At 34.6% G+C, this 19175-nt stretch overlaps 1 long non-coding RNA gene across 10 annotated transcripts in view; it reads left to right on the forward strand.

Annotated features, from left to right (window-relative positions):
- The window catches only part of LOC118651371, a 91791-nt gene that overhangs the window by 63432 nt on the left and 9184 nt on the right, over positions 1–19175 (forward strand). For 8 of the 10 annotated variants that reach the window (XR_004966213.1, XR_004966216.1, XR_004966219.1 and 5 more), the window contains 3 exons: positions 6952–7019; positions 7993–8214; positions 8500–8632. This is a non-coding gene — a long non-coding RNA (uncharacterized LOC118651371). Of the gene's footprint in view, positions 1–6951; positions 7020–7992; positions 8215–8499; positions 8634–19175 lie in introns of those variants that run through there. The other 2 variants (XR_004966214.1, XR_004966227.1) reach the window with 2 other exon arrangements.

The raw sequence follows: 19175 nt of genomic DNA on the forward strand, positions 1-19175 counted from the left end.
CTCAGAGGGTGTCAGAGGACAATCTTCTTAGTTTCTTACTTCATGTTTTGCATCTATGCAATGTGTTTTAAAAACAGCAAATAAAGTCTTTAAACAATTATGGAAAAATTGGGGATGGTCTGAAATGTGAAAATTAACTCAATTATGAGGAAGTTATCATTCTGACAGAAACTTTGTACTCTTTGACCATCATCTCCCTATTTCTCCCTGCCTCTAGCCCAGAGGTTCTCAACCTGTGGGTCGCGACCCCTTTGGGAGTCAAACGACTCTTTCACAGGGGTCACCTAAGACCATTGGAAAACAAATATTGAATATATAATTACATATTGTTTTTGTGATTAATCACTATGCTTTAATTATGTTCAATTTGTAACAATGAAAATACATCCTGCATATCAGATATTTACATTACGATTCATAACAGTAGGAAAATTACAGTTATGAAGTAGCAACGAAAGTAATTTTATGGTTGGGGTCACCACAACATGAGGAACTGTATTAAAGGGTCGCGGCATTAGGAAGGTTGAGAACCATTGCTCTAGCCCCTGGCAAACACCATTCTACTCTCTGCTTCTATGAGTTTCACTACTTTGGAGTCTAATAAAGAAAATAAACTAACAAAGTGAAGACAGACATATGGACATAGAGAACAGTCAGACAGCTGTCAGAGAGGAGGGGGTTGGAGGCTTGTTGAGAAGGGGAAGAGATTAAGCAAAGAAAAAATAAGGACTCATAGACACAGACAACAATATGGTGATTGCTAGAGGGAAGGAGGTGTGGGTAATAAAAGAAGGTAAAGAGGGATAAATGGTAATGGAAGGAGATTGACCTGGAGGTGGTAAACATACAATACAATATACAAATGATGTCTTGTGGAACCGTATACCTGAAACCTGTATAATTTTATTAAACAATGCCACCCAATATATTCAATTTTTAAAAGTTTCACTATTTTAAATTCCACATAGAAGTGAGATTTTGCAGTACTTGTCTTTCTGTGCTTGGTTTATTTCAATTAGCATAATGCCCTCCAGGTATATCTGTGTCATAATGGCAGAATTTTTTCCCTTTTGTATGGCTGAATAATACAGTTTTATATAAACACACACACACACACACACACACACACACACACACACACACACACACTACTATTCTAAGTATATATACATTTTCTTTATTCCCTTGTCTGTTACTGGACCGTTAATGGACCTTCAGGGTGTTTCCATAGCTTGGCTATTATGAATAATGCTGCAATGCACGTGGAAGGTGAAGATATTTCTTTGAGATGCTGATTTTGTTTCTTTTGAATATATACCCACAAGTGAAATTATTGTATCATATGGTAGTTTTATTTTTAATTTTGAGAAATTTCCATACCATTTTCCATAATGTTGGAACCAATGTGTATTCCCACCAACAGTGCACAAAAATTCCGTTTTCTCCACATCCTTGTCAACACTGGTTATATTTTCTCTTCTTGATAATAGATATTCTGACAGATGTGAAGTGATATCTCATTGTTGAATTGATCTGCCCTTCCCTGATGATTGAGCGCCTTTTCATGTACCTGATGGCCATTTGTATGTCTCCTTTGAAAAAAGTATCTGTTAACGTCCTTTGCCCATTTTTAAATTTTATTGTTATTATTATTTGTTGAGTTGTATGCATTCCGTATATATTTTGGACATTAACCCCTTATGGATATATGGTTTGCAAATGTTTTCTCATTTCCATAGGTTGCCTTGTGACTCTGTTGAGTGTTTCCATGGCTGTGCATAGCTTTTTAGTTTGATGCAACTGTACTTCCCTACTTTTGCTTTTTTACTTGTGCTTTTGACGTCATATTCAAAAGTCATTGCCAATACCAATATCAAGAAGCTTATTCCCTGTACTTTCTTTTATTGATTTTATGGTTGCTGCTCTTACACTTAAGTGTTTAAAATATTTTGATTTAACTTTTGTATATGATATGAGGTAAGGATCCAATTTCATCTGTTTTTGTGTGTGTGTGTTTTTTTTTTGTTTTGTTTTTGTTTTTTGCATATACATATCCAGCTTTCTTAACATCATTTACTGAAGAGATACTCATTTTGTGTTCTTGGCATCCTTGTCCAAGATCAATTGATCTTAAATGAATGGGTTTATTTTTTTAAAAAGTTATTCAGAAACTCTTTGAAAATTACTATTAAAGTATTTGAAATTGGTGAACACAGTCAACAATTTCTGAAAGTATTTCAGGACTAATGCTGATAATTAAGGTTAAAAAACTCCCATAAAATTATAACTAAACAAGGCCCATTAATTGTAGGCATGCCACACTTTAACTAAATTAATTCTCTAAAAAATATGCAGAACACTATTAAAATTTTTTATAAACTATCTTGGTTGGGTTGTGAAACGTGCAAAGCTTAAGTGCTGCTTTTGATGTGCTCTTTTGGAAGGCTCCTCATAATTTTCACACAGGTTCTAACCGATGGCAGAAACACTGAATACCTCAAAAGAGTTCCCTTGTTATGATATAGTCCTCCCCATTTTTAATTCCTGCAGGATTCATGTGTTTCATGTCGTCATTGGTACTTCTGGGTGCCAAAAATAACCCTACAGGTGACTAGAATTGAAAATATAAAGTTTGTTTTTACTTTGTGATTTTAACTATATGCCTTTCAAATCAATATATTTAAATTTCTTTTCCCCCCCTCAATTATCAATTATCAAGCATAATGTCAAGGTATATAAGAAAACACTGAGGAATATTTTTCATACTTTATACTCCTCAGGTGATTTAAAAGAAATACATAATTCCTGAGTAAATCTTTTGAAAATTAACCAACTATATTTAATATATAAATTTAACAAACAAATTAAATGAATGGATCTGTACTTAGAGTATGTTATTTTATGTGAAATTTTCTTTTAAAAATCACGTGAGTGCTCATTTGGATAATTTGTATTTGCAGGAGCAGAAATCCTTTACAGGAAAAGATGACTCATGTATTTAATGGCAGATCACCATACATTTATGAAAAATACCCAAGTTTTCCTGAGAAAAAAGACCATAGGAGTCCAATCTAAATTTTTAATTTTAGAGGAAAACTTTGAATGGAAATAATAACAGCTTTATTTTAAGCAGTCTAATTGATGTGCTACTTTGAGTACCTGGGGATTCTTTAGAATTGTAATATTCTCATTCATTTACCCCTCTTAAGTTAAATTATTATTGAATGCTTACTGTGAACAAAATGCCATATATATGTGCATGTTTTATAACCCTTCGAGTAGCACAGCAGTAAGGTAGTAAATGTACCTGTTTTTAATATGGTATTCTATTTATTTTTCACCCTGTGAAACATGAAAAATATTTACCCTGCAGAGTATTACAAGTAAATACCTCCTTAATTTTAGAAGTCTACATTCAGGTAGACTATGCCCAAAATAAAGAAAGGTATAGCTTCAATTCATTTTACACTGTATAAAAATATGTATATGCATACCGTGATCGAGAGATGAGTGTTGGAGGGATGGTATTCAACACAGTTTCTTGTGTGTTTTAAATTGCAACATAAGGGAAATAAATATTGCACACAATTCTTTCAGGATAAAGACAAGGGGACTTGATTCCATAAAACAGCACTTTTCTTGAAGCTAAATTTAAAATACCTAAGGTAGTCAAAAAGGGAGAGTTGTGTAGGGAATACAAATGAGGCAAGACCTGGTTTTATAAAGTTATTTGAGAGAGAAGGTGCAGTGTTGTGGCCACAGATTCAAGCTAAGAAGCATCTATGCACATTTCTGATTTTCTTATTTTTCAAGAAAAAGGGTTACTGCCACAGAGCTGACAATACAAGTGTTTGGAAATTGAGTGCTTTTATCTGAAAATAACATCTGAGAGAAATAAAAAGGCTGCCTGTTTTTTCTGCACAAAAGCAAATTCAAAAGAATATTACTTTTTATCCTCTTGGTGATATTGCTATAGTTTTTTAATTAAATACTCCTCCAACCCCCCACCGTACACACCCTTTACATTTGTGACTAAAGAGTACTTTAGGAAAGAATGAAAGTCTAGAGTTCAGTGGACAGATCATGATTTTAAAGTTCCTCTGACTTATTCATAAAGTGTTAAAAGTAAAATTTTGGAAATGGTGTTGGATCTAATCCACATAAAGCCCATAATGTTCATTGTAAGAAAAACAGGGTATCTCAACTCAGTTGTGATCAGCATCAATATCACTGTACTCCGGAGAATAAGATGACATTAAGTATCATCTCTCCTGTCTGATACAGCCTGAGAGCTGTAGGATAGTTCTACTATGGACCTTAGAAACAAACATCACTTGGCTAAAACCCAGTAGCTCACCGAATAAGGATATATAGTCTCCCTCAAGGAGAGAGCCCACCAGGCATCTGTGGTGTCTTAGCCTTTTGTCCACATCTGAGGTCTGAAAATATTCAGACTTGAAAGGGTCAATTTGCTTTCAAGTGTGTTTTCTCTCCATGTAGACATTTGGTTTGTAAATTGGAGTGTTTAAAGATTTGGGTGAAGATAGGACTCTCCTACCATATTCCTTTCCTTCAACTTTGATCACGATTCTGCTATGGAAATGCTTTTTATCCAGACTCCTCTGTGATTACGACTTTTAGGAATGGACATAGCAAGACAGTCAGGTTAGGTTGAAGTTTAGTTAAAAGTCGTGCGTGTGTGTGTGTGTGCGTGTGCGTGCGTGTGTAAATTGCTGATGGAGCTGCTCTTTTTTAGCACACTCATTTAATAAATCAGATTAATATATTCCATGCTTATTAGAATCAATGTTTCAGTGCATGACATTTGTATCTCCACCTTTCTCTAGGAATTTCTTGTCATTCTAGGGTGATTTCTATAATAATCACACTTGTGATAATGATAGCTAACAAATATCTATGACATACTGAGGGCTAGCTAGGTAGTGTTTTAAGTATTTTATGCATTATCTCATATAAGACTCATAACAGTCCATTAGCTGGATACTATGATTTGTATCCCAATTTCATAGAAAAGTTCAATGATGTGTTCTAGGTTGCAAAGCTAGTAAGTGAGGTCGATATTTGAATCCCGCCATGGTTTTAACTATATAAAATTCTGCCTGTTGATTCCCTCATATTTATATCCTTAGTATTGTTCTCTGATTAGCACTTGTCTCTTTTTCTTCCTTCTTTCTTTACTTCCTTCCATAAATATGTATATATTTATGTTTAAATGTCTGTTAAAATATTAATAACTAGCAAAGAATTCTCCTTAGGAGGAGAGAAATTATGTGTATATGAAGTTATCTTGTAGGCCTGTACAATATTTGGAAATAAGAATAACTGTTTTTCATAAGACAAGAAAAGGAGACTTTAATTATCATGAATTGTTTTGTAATCAAGGAAGAAGAATATATGTGAGAAAAAAGAGTGTTGAGGAAGGTGAACCAATGAAATTGTAGACTACTCAAGAGCTACAATGTGAATGCCACCTCAAGCCCTTTCTAAAATGTTCAATAGTTCAACAAAAGTCTCAACACCAGCTGATTTCTAGTGGAAACTGATGAAAGATCTGACCTATGTATTCAGATTCTGGTCTACAAGGCAGCAATCAATAGGACTTGGAGCAATGAGCGTGATAAAAGTATAGACAGTAACTCTTAAAGGCATGAAAGTTCAAAGGGCTTTTGTTTTGCAAACATCACTAGAGCAGGGTTTGGGGGAATTTAATTACAATTTCAAGGATAAGGGATCTGTTTTTGTTCATCAGTTTATGTTGAACAAAAACAGATCCAGATCCATGAAGCATCTATCAGACCGTCAAACCTCTGAAGGAAGGTAGGGGAGGTTGGGGGTGAGGGGGAGAGATCAACCAAAGGACTTATATGCATGCATATAAGCCTAACCAATGGACACAGACACCAGGGGGGAGAGGGCATGAGTGTGTGGGGGGGTGAGGGGACAATGGGGGGATAAGGACACATGTAATACCTTACTCAATAAAGAAAAAGAAAACAATTAAAATAAAATAAAAAGATAAGGGAACTAGACTAACATTTTCACATCTTGATTTCCCTCTTTCTTTCTGCCCACTTTTTTCCCCCCTGTTATTTTCCTACCTTCTCTCCCTGCTTTTCCTTCCTTCATTTCTTCCTGCTTCCTCCTCCTCTTCCTTCTGTTCCTTCTACTCTCTTATCTCCATCTCTCCTCTATCTAGTTTGACAAATAATTTCAATTATTTTCAAAATTACATAATATATAAGTACAATTTGGACATTTAAAAGCAAAGTTTAGAAAACTTCAGATTACATAAAAATAAGGCAAAATGTATTATGTATTCAAAGATAATGCAGGTTATAGAAAATATATTTTTAAAAATTTTATTGAATATTTGGGTTGATATTAATTAATAAATTCATATAGGTTTATGGGCACAATTCTACAATACATAGAAACTATTTTTATACTGTTATGATATAAATTTTAATGTGAACTTCCTCTTGGCAAAACCAATAATGGGAAATAAGTGATTAAAAGATTCATATTGAACATAAGGAAATAGTGCATCATTTCTTGTAATATACACATTTATCCTATTTTTATGGCTTGTTTGATTATGGAATGTTGCTAAATTTCCTGTTTGCTCATGTGATATGATATAGACCTTATGTTTTCCCAGTATTAAGATGTGTTGCTATGCTGATCAAAGTGACTAGCCTCTTCCAAGTTTTGAGGAAAATCTTTGTTCTCATATGTGCCCTTGCCTGATTATAGGACCAGGAAGGGGAGATATTCTGATTGGTGGCAAACTCTTTAAAACTTTGAGACAGTTACATTTGATTAGCTTCTCTCCTAAGAATGGATGACCACTATTTCATCTACTGAGCTTTTAGAATGCAATGAAATGAAAATGCATTAATTCCACTTGAAAAAATTTTTTGATCTATTTAGTCCATTTCCAGTGTTGGGATTCTTTATTAGAAAAGACTTCTCTCCGTGGCAAACATGACATTGGAAGGGTAAATATCAGCTTACAGTGATTATATTTTTTTTCTACAGCTAAAAAATAAAAATCATACTGTTTTTAATATCTAGAGGTAAAAGTAGTCACTGCACAGTGTGAAAATTCAGTAGGAAATGAATCTCATCAATATTTTTACAAAGGAAACAAAATTTAGAATCTCACATGAGCTTTCTGTAAAATGATTTCACTTGAGTGCTAGGTAATATTGCCTGCACAGCACTTTTTGATGGTTTATGGGAATTATCTACAATCTTAAATTCTTTCAACTTAAATTGCATTTCAAAGTTTCATTCATATCAAGTAAAAATGATATAGTTAAGTTTTCAACAGGTAATGAATTATTCATTTAAGCAGATAATGGTGTTAGGGACCAACCAAGGAGCTATAACATTAGCATAAAGAATTCCCTTTGCCACATTAATTGTTAAAATTTAAAATATATACAACACAAAATATATTATGTCAGAGATTTTGTTTTTAGTTAAATTAAATAAACTAAAGTCTTCTATGGTTACCTTTATATCAGATTTTAAAGCATGCTATCTGGGAGTTTAAAAATCCTTTGATCTTACTTATGAATTATATTAGTGCAAGAAATATACTTCTATGCAGGTTTAATGATAGTTGAAGGTAGTAAGTTGGGTTTTCTTTTTATGTAGGTCCTATGCAAATTATTTACACATATGGATTATTTAGAGAAAACAATAACCAGTCTATCTGTGCATCATTTCATTTATTTTGTCCCTGAAAGATATTGATTTGTAAATAGTGGCTTACAAATACCCTGATTAAATTATCTGAGAAACAACCACAAATTGTATTTTATTCAATGAAGTTTTCCTGATTCACGCACTACAAAATATCTGACTGATTCCAACATCATGAAATAATACCCAATATGTGCTAAATAAAACATTACATAGTGTAAAGGACAGAGATAATTGTAATATGATTTATGCCCTTAAAAGAATCACTATTTATTGAGGAGAAGAACTATGAAGAGGAAAGAAAAATTTGAGGGGAAGAATCCAAGCTCACTTACTTGGCTATTGACAAGCTTCAGTGAAAAGGAGTTGGAGAACGTGCAAGAGTAAGAGCAGACAGCGTTCCCAAGATGCATGCCACAGTCATTTTTAAGTTAATATTGAAAGCAATATTCTATTGCTACCACAGCATTATATCTGTGAGAGGTAAGTCAATTATTCCAGCCCTTCTCATGGGGAGGATATTAACACAAATGTAATAGAGACTCTTGGAGGTCATTTTAGAGGCTGCCAACCCCAGTTCTGTGTATTGCATTAGCCCTTGCCAGTGAAAGTTTAACTATGTCAGACTTCCCCAAATATCAGTGAAAAATAAAAGGAGATGAGTGCAGGTAATACGATAAGCATAAGAACAAACAAATGTAGCTTGTTAAGTCTTTGTGAAAGTCCAATTCTGACTAGCTATTTTTTTTTCTATTTTTTTTTTACTAGCTATTTCATTTCAACCCAAGAGAAGGTGTTTTTAACCATTGAAGGATTGCAGTTCATTTTGTGAACCAATAGGATGCCAGATTTATTTTAATTTATCAAAGCAAAGATAAAATGAAAGGTAGTGGTCATAGTTGTAAATTGTTGGGTTTTCAGTCCACGTTCTTCTGAAGATTTTCCTTCCACTTTGAGATCCTGGAGTTATTTTTATTATAAAAAACTGTGTTTCCTTATAAGAGAGTTTAATGAAATAGAAAGAACAGCAAATTAGGATTTAGAAAACCTGACTTGTAAATCTAGCTGTGCTTCTTACCAGGTATGTAAACTTGGACTACTTGCTTGCCTTTACATCCAGTTTCTCACGTGTAAAATTGATTAATACAAAATGATTAAATACTATGGCAGTAGTACATGCCAAAGCTACATGATCTCAGAGGGAAGAGGTGAGGATATTGATCACTAGCAAGGGCTGTAAGATGAGTGTGAGCCTTGAAAATACTAAAAAAATGGATGAACACATGTGCTTTGGAAATGAACCACAGAGCCACCTAGGTACGGGAGAGCATGGATTATGCGCCTGCTAGGCCTGGCTCATAGGGGTTTATCGTGGAGCCAAACAGGAGCATTCTCTCATGGCTTTTGGCAACTTGTTCAACTGACTGGAAGCAAAAATATTGATTGTAAATGGTGAGGTTTGCCTAGAGTTGGGATAGGCAAGAAAGGTGCAACTAGAGATCAAGGAGACATGATAATCTAGGGAAGGGATTTTCAACTGGTGAGCCACAAGAATTTTTAAAACATTCAATACCTAATAATTTAGACCAGGGCACTGATCTCTTTTCCCTTAGAAAGTAAAACAGACAAACAAACAAACAAAACGACAACAGCCAACACAACAAAACCATCTAATGTGAATGAATCAAAATTATAATGGGAATAAAAAGATGGTGGCAAAATAGGTGGATATTACACTCAACTCCACCCAGGAACAAATAGGAAATACAACTAAATAACCAACTAAAGACTAGCTGAAGAGGAGTCTTATATCCAAGGATTTACAGAAGAAGCCTCATTAAGACTGCTTCAAACAAGTTTATGAGATCCAGGCACAGATAGCATTTGACATTGGCCTGCACCAAAGTTTCTTCTAAGAGTCTCAGAACAAACATACCAAGTGGCCTGCTTCAGACAACTTTGAAGCAGGATCCAACCAATTTTACAAACAGCATATCCAAAGGTAAATTGCAGCAGCACCTGTACAACAGCTCTCACACCATATTTGGAGTTGACCCTCAAGTCAGCAAGCCTGAGGGTTGATCCCACCCATGAATGCACCAACAGCAATCAAGATTCCATTTTAACAGGAGGGCCCACATAACTCACACAGGGGCATTCCTAGAGCATCCAGCTCAGGGGATCAACTAAATAAGGCCACAGGACACCTCCTAAGAAGGTCACCAATCAAACAGTTGAAGTCATAGTAGATATCTCTAATACATAAAAACAAATACAAAGCGGCAAACAAAATGAGGAGACAAAAAAACAGGCCCCAAATGAAAGGTTTTAAAAAAAAGGCTTGCCTTAGGAACACTGAATTTTAAATGGTGGGACTCCAGTCTTAGACTAGTAGCCTGTTTTTGGTAGGAGAGAGTTTAATTTCTATTGTACACGGGCCATGATCAAGGTCAGCTCAACAAAAGTTCTAAAATTGAAGCCTTTACCTATTTTCCATCTCCTTTTTCTTCTTCAGTGGACCCAATGCAGGACTAGGGCTATTTTATGCATTAGCCACAAAGGTATAGTGTTTAGAGACTGTAAGCTTTTCATAGGCATGTGAAAATGTTTGAGGTTCCAGAAAAATATGTCATTTAGCACAAAAGAAGAAGCAAAACCTCCCAAATTAAAATTAATTTAACTCTATGTCTGCCAAATGTGACATTATTGCAACTTCATTAATTATTAATTTCAGTGGTCACAAAAACATACCTTTGAAGTTTAGGCTATGTTACACAATAGCTATCAAAAAGTACACATGATTATTATGAAAATATTAAAGTATTAAAGTTAAATAATTTATGCATTGTTAAATAAATTTAAATATATTTTCATTCATACATTTATTCATTTCATAATCATTTATTCATTTCACAAACAAGCACTTAATTTAAACTAGGTCAGTAGTGTTAAATCTAGAGTACTGGTACCCTTAGAAAATAAGAATATTTTATACTAGTAAGGACATAGCTATAAATGGTTTTAAATGAAATCATTTTCAGATATTCAACTTTCATGTGTACTCATTACTGATATTGATCCACCTAAGAAAAAGGCTGCTCCTCTGGTTCCATTTTCATACCACCTCATGTCCAATCCATCATCTTTATTCCCACTGCAATGAAAAACATGGATCTCTAGAACACACACACACACACACACACACACACACACACACACACACACGGCAGTCTAAATATTACTATAGATGTTAAAAAACCGAATGAATATATTGCTAAAATAATGTATACTTAGGAAACACCAGTGGCTTTTTTTTGGCTTTCAACACAGTTGAGGTTGGAACAATTTGTATTTCATAAATAATTTCTGATGTTAGATCAATAGTTGACTTTAGGGGTGCAGGACATATAACTCAGAAGTCAAAGTGGCATCACTACAAAAAACGTATATTTTTATCTAATTATTTAGGCAAATAAATTTTCTCAGTGCTTATACTGAAAACTACCAGAAACAGGAACACACTTGATATAGAAACCTTTCTCCCTAGTAATGAATAATAAATTGAAAAGGAAAAACCTCTACCAATATCAGTAACATTAACTTCCAACAAATTTTTGTATTTAAAATTATTTATCAAAATATTTAATATATTAATTTTTATCAACTCTGTGTCATTACAAGGATGTTATAAAAATAAAATTCTCCCTTTCTCTCTATATATTTGGAAATATGTATGTACGTAAATATGCACATGTTTATATACTCATATATACAGTCATATGACATCCATATATTTCACATATTTTTGTTTTTGTTATAGGAAATATGATATTGTAATCAATGAAAAATATTTTTATAAAAATGTATTAGTGTAAAATTATGTGAAAGAAGTAAATGGAAATATAAGCTTATGGAGAAAGAACACTGATTTTGAAATTTCTGAGTGCAAAAACAGATCTTCCTCAAGTATTTCTTTTTTTAATCCTCATTAGAGGATATGTTTTATTGATTTTAGAGAGAGGAGAAGAGGGGAGGGGAAAAGAGATAGAAACATCTGTTAGTTGCCTTCTGTATGTGCCCACACCAGGTATCAAACCCACAACCTAGATATGTACCCTGACCAGGAATTGAACCAGCAACCTTTTGGTGCAGGAGACAATGCTCCAACCAACTGATCCACACAAGCTGGGACTCAAATGGTGAATGGTGGTGACTTTCAAAGTGTTATATTTAGAGTTCTTTGGAGACACTTAGGAGAATGATGTGAAAGTTTTATTTTTAAATGTCAATATTCACAAACATGCCAGAAAGGATTTTTTGCAACCATTTAGAATTAAGATGTAAATTTAGAGATTAAGTATAATATAATCTTTAAAGTATGCAAGCCAGCAAAGTAGATCCTTTTTCAAAGCTCTTTTAGATAAAATTCCAGAAAAAAATGTTTACAATTCACACTGCACTAAATGCTGTGCTCATAACAAGTTTCTATGCTTTTCCATCCTACCTGACCTCTAAGAAATCACTTCTGAGGAGCACTCACACACTCAGAAACTACCCAGATAAAGGAGGATTGAAAGGCAAAACACAAATAGATTTGGAAGCTTATTATTGGACTAGAGGCCCAGTGCAGAAATTTGTGCAATTGGGGGGGGGGGGCCCTCAGCCTGCCTGTGCCCTCTCACAGTCTGGGAGCTCTTAGGGGATGTCTGACTGATGGCTTAGGCCTGCTCAGACATCCTTAGTGCAGCCACAGAGGTGGGAGAAGCTCCCGCCACTGCTGCTGCACTCACCAGCTTTTGGCTGAACAGTGCTCCCCCTATGAGAGTGCACTGACCACCAGGGGCAGCTCCTGCTTTGAGTGTCTGGCCCCTGATGCTAAGTGTGCATGATAGCGACCAGTTGTTCTGCCGTTCGGTTGATTTGCATATTAGCCTTTTATGTCTACAGGATCAGCCAAAACCAGCTCTCTGACATCCCCTGAGAGGTTCTGGATTGAGAGAGGGCACAGGCCAGACCAAGGGACCCCACTGGTGTACAATTGGGGCTGGGGAGGGACGCAGGAGGTTGGCCAGGTGGGGAGGGACCACTGGAGGGATCCAGGGCATGTCCGACCCATCTCGCTCAGTCCCAATTGGCCAGACCCCAGTGGCAAGCTAACCTGCCAGTCAGAGCATCTGCCCCATAGTGGTCAGTGCACGTCATAGTGAGTGGTTGAGTGGCCTTAGCATATCATTAGCATATTACACTTTTATTGGTTGAATGGATGACTGGACGACTGGACACTTAGCATATTAGGCTTTTATTATATAGGATATGGAATCAGTAGGTGAGAGAGGCAGTCAAAATTAATAATTCAAAAAAGATTTCTTAATAGAATTTGTGAATATAATTTATTTTTCATCCTGGCATTTGTGGATGATATTTTATGTTCAGGTTATTAATCTTAAAGGGTATATTTAGAACTACTACTCTATTAGTTTAAAATGTGTTATTAATGAATGGAGACAGTGTCCTTCTATTTTACCTTAGGACAATATTTAATTTATTGAATCAACTAATAACACTGATAAGTGTATTATGTCCAATCATATCCCGAGGCATTGGGAGAGGGTGGTGGCAATGGCTTCAGAGAGAAGGGATTATGAAGAGTAATAAAATATCCTTTGGCCTGGAAAATTTATGTTCCAGTTTGTTCTTTAGTTTTCTACCAATAAAGTTGAAGTGCTAAATCTCTAATTATAAACAGAGTTCCTCTTAGTTCATCAAAAGAATGGAAGAAAACAGAAGCCATGATATATATACAACATTATTCTGTTTCTCTGCCTTTGTATAAGTTACATAACTTACTTGAATGCTATTACTCCTCTTATTTATTCAATAACCTTTCATTATATCCATCCCTAATATGCCAAGGAAATATCAGTCAGTGCTTTTATATCCATGTTTGTTTAGAGTGGTTTACCTGGTAACAGACTCGAAAACAAAGAGTTGCTTGCTCTGGGGAGCTGCATCTGTTAACATAAGGCAGGAGAAGCTAATTCACAAAACAGTTGCACGTGAGGTCTAATCTTATCAGACTAGTTCTAAAGCTGTCATGTCTCTTCAGATTTGTCCCAGGATGCGGCAAGGGGACCAGCTATTTGTACCCCTGCATTATATAGTCATTGGACTCAGACTGCACCTTTAAAGACTGTGTAATCTTGGGCGGTGTAGGACCTTGCCGCTGAAGGGAACATTCAGTGAGAGATATAACTGTAAACATCTACCAGCAGTCCATAGCCCTGACAGCTAGGTGTGGGTACACTGGCTGGGAAGAGATGTCCATGTACCATGTATCCATTAAGCCTTATAGGTAAACTGTAATTCATTCATGTAGGTGAGACCTACTTTGTGTAAGGCACCTTTTCTAGGATTTTGGAAACATTGTTCATCAAAACAGTCAAATATACCTACCCTATGGAGTGTATGTTGTATTCTATTAGGGGAGAGTCAATACCAATGGCAAACGTAATGAGACAGAGAAAACTTTTGGAATGTTAGAAAGTGATATACACTATAAACAAGAAGGAAAGGTAGAGCAGGACGAGGGGTTTTAAATAGTTTGGCTATATTTTATTATTATTTAATGTAATGTTTATATATCCCTTTAGAAATTCAGTTCCTTAAAGATAGTCTTTCTATCCCCCATGCTTAGAATGAAGTCAGGGTTCAACTAGTTCCTGGAGTGAATGGGTGAGACAGAATCTGAGGATAGTCCACTTGACATAGACATAGAAGCAGAACAAAGGGAAGAATGACCAACTGCAGTGGGCTGTGTCCTTTTGGCCATACACTGATCTGTTTGTAACTGATCAGAACATTCTGCTCAGATTAACCAGGAGGCCAATGAAATTTCCTCATTTCATTTTTTTCTCTCACTCTTCTCTTTGGTGATCTTCATTGCCACCCACACATTCTGAGCAAAAGTGCCTTTGTGTTTAGAGTAAGTGGTTGCCTTTAGGGTATGATGAATACATACAATACCTCTCCCCAGATAGACTAAAAGCATCCAGGTAGCCACGTTTTAAAAATTTCACTATTAAAGTTTACAACATTGTAAATTAGTAAGCATTGTCCTCTCTCTACCCTAAAAGTGTGCTACCTCATAAGGCAGTTATTGTATTTTCCTGATGGGGGTCTCTGCTGTCTGAGAGAGCTGGAACTCGAACTTCTTGATGTCTGGCTTCGAGTGGAATCTCTCGCTGTCATAGAACAAGGAGAGGAAAAGAGAGTCTGTTTTCAAAAGCAGATGAAACTAAAAATCACTTGTTTATGCTCCTAGGAAGTGACAGAGTGACTGAGCATGAGCTCTCCCTGGAATATCTTGTACAGTGGGTCCTCCAACGTGACTTCAGACAATAAATCAGTCAGCCTCAGAATTGAAGGACCAAACAATAGCTATATTCTCGGAATAATAAAATGATTGCAATGTAGGGTATACAAGCCATGTCAAGAACTTCTCTCATTTTTCTGTGGCACAATAGGTAAGTTTACAGGAAGGGGTAGAAAACTGCTCGCTCAGGAGTCACTGGTTAATAGGAATCAGAAAGAAAAATGGCGTATACCTCTGTGAAAGTTCACTCTATTTCCCATATTTTGTTTACAAAATAATAAACAAATAAATCCTTTAAAACAAAAGTTTTAAAAATTGTCCAAAAGTTACAATTCAATTCAATAATTATTACATATGATGAAACTAAAACATCTTTTAGTTTTATACTGTGACTAGTAAAAGAAGTGAGACGAAAGCATATAGTAAAAAGATAAATAGAGGTAAGGGAGAAGGGGCTAAAGAGTGCTTTAAATAATAAAGGGGTTTAAAGGGATATAGAGGAGGGTAGGATAAGAAGAGAAGTAGAAAACCAGTAACATAAAGAGGAAAGTGACAAAGAGAAGAAAATGAGAAAGAAACCCTAGCTACCGAATATAGGATGATGGGGGGTGGGCGGGGTGGGGGGGTGGTAGAAGACAAAGAATCTACTATCATCAAATAATGAAAGCTAAAGATGGACAAATGCTCTGTGCCATACTGGTACCCATTGGCTTAAGGGCACTGAATCATCATTGCTGTATCCATGCTTCCAGCACATCCTGTCAAATAGTCAATGCAACACTGGGAAATAGGCATGCTATCATTTAAAAATATGATTTTGTAATAAATGTCTTGTTTTATTATAGAATTCAGTAGGTTTTATTTGTGAAGAAAATGAATTTTATTTTAATGGGCCCAAAACTGTTATCATTGGCTAACATATCAGTAAGATTAAAAGTGGAATTGTCTCATTCCAAAATGCTGATAAGCATTTTTAAATCACCTATTATTTTATTCGTGTTACCTTCTACTTATTAGCAAATTATATTTGCTTTTAATCAAATGAATCCAAGAAGATGTTTGAAATGCTATAAGCTGGTTTAGAAATATAAGCTATTTATCACAAGTTACACCTCATAATTTGTCCTTATAGAACATTATAAGTGCGGAAACATAAAACAGCTTAGAACGTTTTTGTTTTGAAATGGTTATATAAAATTTATTTAAGAAAACTATAAAAAATATATTAGGGAATAATCAATGTTAGAAAGATGCCAGTTCTTCTCTATAACTAATATACAGATTGAATACAATCTAAATTTTATGGAAATTGACAAGTGATTCTAAAATTAATATGAAAGTACAATGGTTCAAGAATAATAAAGACAATCTTGAAGAACAGCACATGGTATAAGGACTTTCTCTACTGATGATGAGACTCTCAAAGCTATAGTAATTAAGTGGGTAAAGTGTTTTTGGATAGACAAACAACTAGAATGGAAAGGGGTGGAGTGGAATAGAATGGCATGAACAGACAATAGAACAGAACAAAACAAAGCAGAATAGGATGGAGAACACAAAAACATAACGATGCTATGACACTATAGAATTATGAGGAAATGATGTTCTTATTAAAAATGTTGCTGGGAAAATAAAATATTTATTTGGGAAAGAATAAAACAAAAATTCATTCCAGCTGAATTTTAGAATTAAAGATGAAAGAAAGCCAATAAAATTTATAAAAGTAATACAGAATAGTAAATAATCTCATGATCTAGAATCACTTCTTACATAGTGACATAAAAACAAATTATAAATAATATTTAAAAATTGAATAAAATTCAAATATTAATTAAAATATAAAGAGAAATAAACTTTTCTATAAGTAAAATAGAACACAGGAAATAGATGAAATGGGAGAGCACAGCTGCAGCACATACCACTAAGAAAATGATCCAATCCAAAATATCTGAAGTCATCTTACAAATCAAGAAGAAAACTGTAGAGAACTCAACAGAAAAAGAGGCAAAATACTTGCAATGCATTTCACAAAAAGGAATATCCAAGTGACTATAATTTGCTCAATATCACGATTAATAAAATGAATAACAGTGAGATATCGTTAATGTCTAAGACACTGGCTAAAATAAAACCATATGTTGGCAGAGATGTGGACAACTGGGAACTTTCAGACACTGCTTATGGCAGCCTAAATTAATATAACTATTAAGCATTATCAATTAAATCTGGAGATCTTATCCTATTTCAACCCAGAAATTCCACTCTTAAGCATATCCAAAAGAAATGCATTTCCTTGTGCACCAAAGATATATGAATTAGAATATGCATTAATATGAATTCATAATAGCTCAAAAATAGTAGTAATTCAATCTCTGCCAATATTAGGAAGGGTAAATAATTATACAGTGAAATAATATGTAGCAGTGAAAAATAGGTACCATGTAACAGCACGAATGAATCTTACAAACATAATGTTGATGAAAAGAGCTTCACCATAAAAGAATACAAATGGTAAAATTTCACTTATATAATAGAATACAAGAAAAATATAGTTTTAAAAATGCAATCTTATTTGTTAAAACTGTAAAGAAATGCAAGGAAATGTTAACCAAAACCCAGTAACTAAATATATCAGTGCGGTGACCTTTGACACAGAAAGAAATGAATGACTCTGGAGAGGCATGAAGATGAAATTGAGTCTTCATGTTACCACTAAAATATTTTTTCACCTTTTCAAACAATTCCAGTTAAAAAGGTATGCTAGCCAAAAAACAAGGCTGCCACATTCTGTGCAGTCACTGCTGACTCTACAGTTACTCTTCATGTAAGCTACAGATAACACGCAGAGCACCTACTGATGCAATGCAATAAAACGACCCTGCCAGAAAGTCTCTGTTGGATAATGATTTAATCTCAGTATCCCCCCTTTTTTTTTCATAGTCATGCCATGACTTAAATGTTTGTGACGGCTCAATTTACTTGTTTAGCAATAGGCCTCTTAATAAGATTCCATATCTTATATATATTTGTTCTTATTCTTTATCTTGGTAAAATCTGATGTTTTAATACAGTAGCCAAGTATATATAAAATGATTCACAATTTATGTGGCTATTTTTGACAGTTATATGGTGTTTCTTGCACGTCCCATGTGGACTTAGCTACATGATATAGTGAGATCTTGAGTGGAAGTTTCTTCCTCATAACCATTCAAAGTAGGCTTAGGATGTGCATTTATTCACTGCTAATGGCCCAATGCACGAAATTTGTACAAGAGTAGGCCTTCCTTCCCTCAGCTGCTGGCACTCGGGACCCGGGCTTCCCTCGCAGCCCCGGCTTCGTCTGGAAGATAGTCCAGAAGGAATTCCGGTCTAATTAGCATACTATGCTTTTATTATTATATTTTTTCTTCAAAATATTTTTAGGAAAATTTTAACACAGGTAAGCTGAAGAATTTTACAGTGAACATTCATGTACCACCAACCTGATATACTCTACCATTGACGTTTTAGTTAACTTGTTGTATCACATAGCTATCCCTTTATCTACCATCAACCCATGTAATCATGTGGTTACTATATTTTTTACAGTTCAATTATTTATCACATGGTAATCCCAATGTAAGCAGCGCCCAAGTCAAAAAATATTTTTTTCTAATAATATAGCTTCCAATCCTCCATATTTTCAGTCTTTGAAGGAGTAACCGATCCTAAATGGGAAAGTTATTTTCACAAAAGTGGAATTTTAGGAAATTAGCTTACTTTACCTTCTCTGCTCTTTTCTTTTTTTTTTCTTTCTTTTTTATTTTTGTACATTTGTAAGTTATAAATGAGGAAAAATAGGATTTCACAACAGTTTGTGCATACAACTTCCTCATAGGTTTCTTAATACTTTCTCTAACATATATTAGAATTTCTTAACACTTTAAAATCTAAAGATTACATATTTTTTTAAACAACAAATATACCAGGTTGAGTCAGTAACAAATTAGATCTCTGTCCCTTGGAGCATTTGTTAATGTAAGTTTTCCAAATTTGGGAAATTTAGAGCTAGTATTTGCCATTATCACATAAA

The sequence above is a fragment of the Myotis myotis genome, unplaced genomic scaffold (assembly GCF_014108235.1).
Source record: "Myotis myotis isolate mMyoMyo1 unplaced genomic scaffold, mMyoMyo1.p scaffold_m19_p_1, whole genome shotgun sequence".
Lineage (NCBI taxonomy): Eukaryota > Metazoa > Chordata > Mammalia > Chiroptera > Vespertilionidae > Myotis > Myotis myotis.